The sequence below is a fragment of the Montipora capricornis genome, chromosome 12, assembly GCF_036669925.1.
Source record: "Montipora capricornis isolate CH-2021 chromosome 12, ASM3666992v2, whole genome shotgun sequence".
In the NCBI taxonomy this organism is placed as follows: domain Eukaryota; kingdom Metazoa; phylum Cnidaria; class Anthozoa; order Scleractinia; family Acroporidae; genus Montipora; species Montipora capricornis.
Window position 1 is genome coordinate 28,636,089 of NC_090894.1, and position 7,500 is coordinate 28,643,588.

The window sequence follows — 7,500 nt, forward strand, 5'->3', positions numbered from 1 at the left end:
TCATCAACTTGCTTTCTAGGGTCGTGAATATTTCAAGAAGAATTGTACAATTTCACTAAACGCATACTCTCAATCACTATTTCTCAAATCTTTTACTTCAAGGACCACCAACAAGAAGAAAGACATCAAAAGCAGGTGGTATTAGGGTTTTCCGATTTAGCGGAAGTCCTACAGAAGTGGAACTTACCGATTTCAAGTTTACATAAAGAAATGTATATGAATAACTAAATCGGCTGTTTAAATGAAGTCTTCTATCAATCAAATCAATCACATTCAGTCAGAAGCCTTATACTCACCGGCGGTGACGTTTTTGGCTCACATTTCCGATTATAATATTTGGGCAATAACAAAAGCAACAAAAAATAGACAGGATTCCTCCATTTAATAAGTCAACAAAGGCAAGTATAATCAGACAGAACATGACTGTGTGGGCACCCTTGATAGCATAAAACGATAAGGTCATGTGACTAGCCAAAGATGTTGTCCAGTCAAGAATTGTCACTTAAGATTTGAGAGATTTTTTTCGAATTTGAGGGACCATTCTGCACCCGTAATGACATTTAAGAATTTCAGCAGTGATACTCACTTCTCCTTTTTTTTGCCTAGCGTGTAATCTCTTGTCGCCGGTGTCGCAGCTTCGGTAAAGCTCTCCTTTTTCTCCAAGGAACTCCCAATTCCATTTCAAAAACGCTAGAACCGCTCGCCAGTCACGTAGCTTCACGTCCTTTAAGTTCTACAGCTTTGAGAATCAGCTTGTCCTCCAATTTACTATATATACTTGCAGTGTGCTGCGTTGGGTGTCCTGTGCAAGAGTTTTTCTTTGCTCCTGCGCGTAGAACTCTCGACAGCTGTGTTTCTAAATCCTCTAGAGATTGGTTGCAAACCATCTACACATAATTTTCAGCATTCGCTCACTGGTTGAAACAATAAGCCTTCTAATTCTCCCGTGGCCTGATAAGATGAGTGCTTTATTAGATCGACACTCTTGTCAGCCATCACGAACACCGTTTTGTTCTCTTTGGGAATAACGCTAATTAGCTGTTCCACTTCAGGATCAGAATTATTTTAATTTTCGCAAAAAAGGCCGGTAACTGCTGATTACCCTGTCATCTTTGTTAGCCGTGACTTAAGACAAAACATTTCCCATTTCCCATTTTGACTCAAAGGACAAAGCAAATGTTAAAGTCAATGCCCACGTAAAGAATTTGTTTTTAATAAAGACTTTTTGACATGGTAAGCTATAAGTTTCAAAAAGTGACAAAAAAGTACACATCAAGTTCACGATATCAATTTTCTTCCCCTTTTAGTTGGAAAAGAGAAACCGGAGGAGAAGAAACTCTTATTCACTCTGACTCTAACATTATACTTGTCGCCATCTACGATGGTTTTTCAAGGACAAACCTTTGCTTAACAGTAAACATATAGTGACTATATTCAAATTCTTTCCGTTCGATCCTTTCCTGATGACATGGCGAAGTACCTTCTCAAGATAGCTCATGCATTAGGGCCTCTTTCAGTGACGAAGCTATTTTTAAAGAGGCATCTGTTTGGCCCGACTGTAATGACGTAATGACATTTTGAACATGTGCAGCAGTGGGAACGAGAAGTTAAAATAGCTTTGAAAAACTAAAAATACATTTGAAAAAACTATTATGGGGCATGGGAATCCGTTCTCTCATCTCACCCTCTCTTGGACAACATAATACATTAACATAAGAAAAGCAGGGAAGTGTGTTTCATAACAAAGTCAGCCTCACTTTCATGTAAAGGCCAGGTGACTAAGCACATAAAGTACAACACTTAACGTTTTCATTATTTTCGCAAGCAGCATCGTTTTACTTGTTTTGTCCCCCGTGGCAGTGGAGGGCTTCACGTTCTTCTTAGTGGTTTGGCGTTCAGTGATTTTTGCATAGGACTCATTGTTCAACCATTACTGGCTCTTCTTTTTTTTCTGTTTCTTGACGAGTCAGGTGTAGTAGACGCTCAAAAAAACTTAAATGCCTATATCATCATAACTTATGTTGGGCTCATGAGCGGAACATTCTTTTCCACTGTCGAATTAATTCTTATAACACTGTTGTCCATTGAACGCTGGCTACACATGAGCAGACGGTCCTTACTGATGACACCTCACCGCCGTTGCCTGGCAGTCGCTGTATTACTGGTCGTTCCAGCTTTATTTGTAGTTTCAAATACTGTGCAGTATTTGAGGTTTGGAAAGTTAGATGTTGCTTTAGCTATTATCAATGTTGTGGTTATACTGCTCTGCTACTTCAGTACGTTATTTGCCTATTACAAAGTCTATCGAATAATTCGTCAGCACCAGCAACAAGTTCAAGGGAACCAATCTTCTCAAAATTTTGGACAACCGGCGATTAACGTGGCTAAATACAAGAGGTCTGTCAAGTGTATGTTATACATTTTTGCTTTATTTTCTGTCACTTTAACTCCAGTTGTCGTAGGGACAGCTTTTTTGTTAAGCAGAGCCGAGAATCTTTCTTGCCTGGAAGCATTTGCAGTGTTTTATGTTTCTCTATCGATTTGCTTCTTATCTCCTTCTCTTAATCCAGCAATTTATTTATGAAGAATGAATGAAGTGCGTGAAATAGGTACAAAAACATTTAAACATCAACTCTGTTATGAAGAGAGGAGCAATGTAGCAGAGCCTGACACGAAAACAACCAAAAACCAGCAGGTGGCAAAAACCAGGGAACGTGTACCCCTGACCAAGGCAGTGGGGCGACCCTTGGTGTTCTAGGGTATTTTTTCATTGAAAAACGCCTTTTAAAATGTAAATGAACATAGAACACCAGCGTTGTTATATTTTAACTCCTGTATTTAAACATTGAGGTATGAGGCATTGTCAGGGGTTATCGGGATACGGGATAGCATTGTATAGATAGCATTATGATGATACAAACCAAGGGAATTAACGGGATACAGGATATTTGGGCCATAAATAAATGGGTTCCGGGGTAGGAAGACTGCCCACTACAAGACCAAGACTGAGTTCCATACCTTACTCTACTCTTCGCTACTGCTGCTGCTTTTCGTTCTTAAAGAACATTAGAAATAAGGACGCGGTTGCTTCGAGATTCTCAGTCCCTGCGATTAAAGAAATAGACAATCGTGTAAGGTTTGCAGAGAAGATGACATTTGGGCAGTTTTCCTTGGTGAATTGTTGGTCAAGAGTTAAGCTATGGAAGTTGACTCTGGTGGCCTTTAGAGTGCTTTTTATTGGGAAGGCACAAAAAAATCTTTAATATTCGAGTTTCACAGCCTTGGTTGTGACGGTCATTCGACCAACTAAAGCTCCGATTGATGGTGTGCCACAGGAACCTCAAGCTCAGTGAGGGAAAGCCAACAAAAATATAAGGATTTGTATGGGAATCCCGATAAAATACCTCAGAAGACAATTTTACTAATATTTAATAACAATGCTTTGTTGACCCCGCAGAGTTTCGGCCTCGAGAAGGCATCATTGGATGCCCCGCCTACATAGATTGGCTTTCAATTGAACTTTTGGTCAGGAGTTTATTACGCTATCACTGAGCCCAATGACCAATTACAAAAAATTAAGCTGACGTCATAGGGTCACCGAACCGGAATTGCCTTTGTTTTTTGACCTAATTCGCGGGAAGGGGTAGTCTAAAAATAGACCTACTTGTGAAAACGTCGTTCCACAGACGCTGTATGGAAGTTGCACGCTCCAGATGGGCTCCTGATAGTGTTTAGTATATCCAAGGGATGGACGGGTGGATAGATAGATAGATAGATAGATAGATAGATAGATAGATAGATAGATAGATAGATAGATAGATAGATAGACGGATAAATTGATGGGTATGACCAAATATATATCCTAAAAAAATTGAAAACTTCAATATTACTTTTTATTCACACTGTTTAAGAGGATTAAAAGAACGAAGATATATATGCACATAAATAAAAAATAAATCAGTAATAAGGTCAGATTAGCAATAGCTCAGTTTCGAATTAGCCACTGCCACGTTAATTTCAAATGCGGTAAGAAGACCCCATATATTTCCACCTTCATAGTGGTCAAGAAATTTGGAGGTTTTGATGGCATAAATAAATAGAGTGTATATTATATACACACACTCACACCTTATGACCAAAGAGGTGCAAGTATGGAGGTAAATATTATTACACGAAGAATATATAACCATTATAACGTTAAATTATAGAGTTTTTGCATTCCTTACAGTCTGATGTTATTTTTGGGAGAAGCTTCGAGCGATCTGCTTTTTTATGACATCCCCAATACCAGAGAATTGGTTTCATTCAGTGCCCATAAAAATGATAGTTTAATGATAGTTTCTCAGTTTTTTACACCTGTTTTTACGCTTTTTACAGTGGTTAAGTTACTAGGGTTTTACCAAGTTGTAGGCTAACCTCTGAATACACTACCACTAATTTGCATAAGAATACCATCTCTCGGTTGAGTTTTGGCTCGTTTAAAAGTCTTTCCATTAGCCCATTTCCGAGATTGCACTGCATGCCTCAGTTTCAAAGCGAGTCCTGGTGCACAATCATTCAAATGAAAATGAGTTCCGTGTTCTTATGTAAATCAAAGTTATTTCCCTTTCAATGATTGAGCAAAAAAGATTCACTTCGAGACCGAGACAAACTGCAACTTGGAAATGGTCCATTTATTTCCGTCGCTGGCGCAGAAGTCAGGTGCGGTTGCAAACGATCAATGAACTGATCAATGAAGTGAGCGCTCACTTAGCTTCCGCTTGAATCGAAGAAAAGTTCTTAAAACAACGAACGTAGTGACTGCTGTATACAATCCATTTTTCTTTTCGTTTGGAGAATGATCCAGAAAACAATAGATTATATTCTTATGGAAATTAGTGGCAGGGTAGTATTTAGGAGTAAACCTACAACTTGAATGAAACCCTGTAACTTCACCACTGCAAAAAGCGAAAACATTAAAAAAACAGGTTTAGTTAATTAATCTTGAAAACTCTGAGCCGGCAACGACATTGCATTGAAATATGTTGAAATCAGATTTAATTAAGATTATAGATTTCTATCATTTGTCCTTCCAAATAAAACCTCCATGTCATTTGCCCGAATCGAGAAAATTAATTTTTTTCCTTGTTGGGTACTATTGTTATTTCCTTTCAGTTTACCATGTTAATTCAGTTTTAATTACAAAAAATGATAAATTATTTACACCCATTCCAGATTCAAAAAAAATTGAACATCTCGCATTATTATGTGTGGTTTGTAATTATAAATGTTGTTAACGGCTTGTCACTGAATTTATGATTTACACATGATTTAAATATATTCCTAGACACTATATTTCATCATTTTCTTCGCCTTATAAATGTTGTTAACGGCTTTTCACTGAAATTTATTATTTATATATGATTTATATTCCTAGATGCTATATTTCATCATTTTCTTTACTTATAGAATTCTAAGTATTGTAGTCTGGCCTTGTGGTGGGCACAATATCAGTTGGAGCTTTACTCCGTCGAGTTACCCTCATAACCAAGGTTGTGATCCTCGAATAAAGATCGTTCCTTCCTAATGAAAAAATGTAACTTGTGATAATCGCTATCAGCGTAAATTGCTATTTTGCCAGCACGTAGCAGAGGCCAGGTTGAGAGTGGCAAGCGCTTGGAGTGTCAAGTGATCGTGGTTTGAAAGAGTGTGAGCCGGGCACTCTGCGGTCAGCCTTCGCCGCGTACACAACTCCAGCTTCGTTTATTCTTGTATCGCGCTGAAATTCAGCCTCATGCCTCCGTTAAGTTATATACGATAGCGTTCATTTACATTGTAAATAGTGTTTTCCAATAAACAAAACCCCTAGAGCCCCAATGGTCGCACCGCTGCCTTGGTCGGGAGTACACGTTCCCTGGTGTTTTTCACCTGCTGGTTTGTAGGTGTTTTCGTGTCCGGCTCTGATGCATGGCTCTTCTCTTTATAATAGAGTTGATGTTTCAATGTGTTTGTACCCATTCCAATTCTGAATAAATGGCACGGTAGCTTGGCTTGCCGACGTGCCCATAAATCGTCTTGCTCGAGTGCCCAGTTGAGTAATGGAGGCAAAATGCACTCACTCAACGTCCACTATAAAGGAATCAAAACATAACAACGCTGGTGTTCAATGCTTCCATTTTGAGATTGAGTTGGGTAACAAATAGATTTATTATCCCTGAATTATTATATTGAGGCATTCAGTCAGCCGGGTTATCATTCCGCACAGAAAGTGATGTGAGGTAATTACTAAGGCGCTGGCAACTGCAATAAAGAAGACCGACACTTAATTTCTGTTTCCTTTTGAACCCGGCCAAGAGTGACTACCGTCAAAGCAGGACCGTAGATCTCAGTCCTCAAATAAACGGAGTTCCGCTTTAGTCACTTGCACAGAATAAACTCTTAACTCCTTCACGCACTTCATTCATTCTCCACAAATAAAGAGCTGGATTAAGAGAAGGAGATAAGGAGCAAAGCGAGAAAGAAACGTAAAACACTGCAGATGCTTCCAGGCAAGAAAGATTCTCTCTGCTTGACAAAATTGAAGCTATTCCAGCGACGAATGGAATCAGAGAGACGGAAAATAAGGCAAAAATGTATAATATAGATTTGATAGACCTCTTGTATTTAGCCAAGTTTATTGCCGGTTGTCCAAAATTTTGGTTCCCTTGAACTTGTTGCTGGTGCTGACGAATTATTCGATAGACTTTGTAATAAGCCAATATTGTAATCAAGTAGCAGAGCAGCATAAACACAACACTGACAATAATCAAAGCCACATGTAACCTTTCACGCGACAAATACTGTGCAGCTACAAATGAAGCTGGGAGGACAAGTAATAAAGCGACTATGAGGCAACGGCGGCGAGGTGTCATCAAGGACCGTCTGCTCATGTGCAGCCAGCGTTCAATGGACAATAGCGTTATAAGAATTAATTCGACAATATTAAAAAATGTTGCGCTCATGAACCCAACGTAAGTGACCATATCGGCAATTAAGACTTTCTGAGCGTCAAATACACCCGTTTTGTCAAGAAACAGCAAAAAAATGAGAGCTGTGAATGGTTGAACGATGAGTCCTGTGCAAAAATCACTGAACGCCAAACCACTAAGAAGAACGTGAAGCCACGTCCTCTGAAATGTCCTTTTCCAAATCGCTGCCAAGATCAATACATTTCCTACCACTGCCACGGGGGACAAAACAAACAAAACGATGCTGCTTGCGAAAATAATGGAAACATAAGTCTTGTACTTTATGTCGGCCGCTTCGGTGACACAACAACGAATGTTGTAGTTGTCGGCCACAGAAAACCATCTTGTACACATGGCTTAGCTCAATGCTGGGTCACCGCTTGATTACTCACTTAAAACCAATTTTTCTCGTTTGTCTTCAATAGAAATATTTCCTTTCTCTTCGCCTTTCGCTTTGAGTCCAAGTAGGGTAAACCCCCTGGCGTACCTTTGCGTTGAAGGCAAGCAGCGAAGA